This window comes from Otolemur garnettii, unplaced genomic scaffold (genome assembly GCF_000181295.1).
Source record: "Otolemur garnettii isolate 467f Iridium unplaced genomic scaffold, OtoGar3 scaffold00145, whole genome shotgun sequence".
NCBI lineage: Eukaryota > Metazoa > Chordata > Mammalia > Primates > Galagidae > Otolemur > Otolemur garnettii.
This window is the reverse complement of record NW_003852540.1, coordinates 1,936,198-1,937,233: the sequence shown is the minus strand read 5'-3', so window position 1 is coordinate 1,937,233 and position 1,036 is coordinate 1,936,198.

The following is a 1,036-nucleotide window of genomic DNA, read 5'->3' as shown; positions in this document are numbered from 1 at the left end:
CGGCACTGAACTTGTGCTTTGTAAGTGAAGCCTGATGGAACAGTGGAGCATACATGTGAGCCGAGGAGATACGGGCAGTGTGCTGTCTCATTCACATACAGCATTTTGGATGCTCTGTGAGCACAGGATTCTGATGGACTCCTGACATGTGGGAGTTCAGTGTACTCAAATCAAGTCCTAGGTAAGTGTGTTACATCTACAATTGAATTGAAAACTGAGAGGCCATGAATATGATTTGAATCTGAATTGGCTTTGTGTAGAAAGAAGGCAGTTGTCCTCTGAGAAACACAAAAGATCAAGGAATCCTAGCAGATCACTGCTACCCACATTACTACTTTATATTAGCCCACCACTTACATTAAAAAAACGATGGCACAGTAGGGCGTGGTGGCTCAGGCCTGTAAAAGTGAGAGCTTTGGGAGGCTGAGGAGGGTGGATCACCTGAGCTTAGGAGTTTGAGACTAGCCTCAGCAAGAGTGAGATACCATCTCTAGAAATAATCAGAAGTGGTGGGTGCCTATAATTCCAGCTGCTCGGGAGGCTGAGGCAAGAGGATCATTTGAGCCCAAGAGTTAGAGGTTGCTGTGAGCTAGGCTGATGCCACGGCACTCTATCGGGGGCAACAAACTGAGACTCTGTCTCAAAATAAATAAAATAAAAATGATGGCACAGAAGGAAAGGCTACCTGTAGTTGCTTTTCAGTCCTTCCCTACTCATGGGTAACCTACAGTCAGGGAGCACTGGCAGCGGGTGTGCATATCAATAGTGAAATGCAAACAGTTGAGTTCTTATTGTGGGGCATTTCCACTGTTCTGGTCAAAACATAATATCAGAGGGGAAGGTTATTGCACGTACAAGCTATGGACTACAGTAATTTTAGTGATTACACATATGAGTTAAATGCTCTTAATGCTGCATTTAAAACTGTCTCTGCACAAAATAAAGAATGGTAAAATTTTTTTTAATGGTAAAATTCATGTGAATAGATTTATTTTTTCTTAGAAGATTAAATAGCAATTTATTTATTTATTTATTT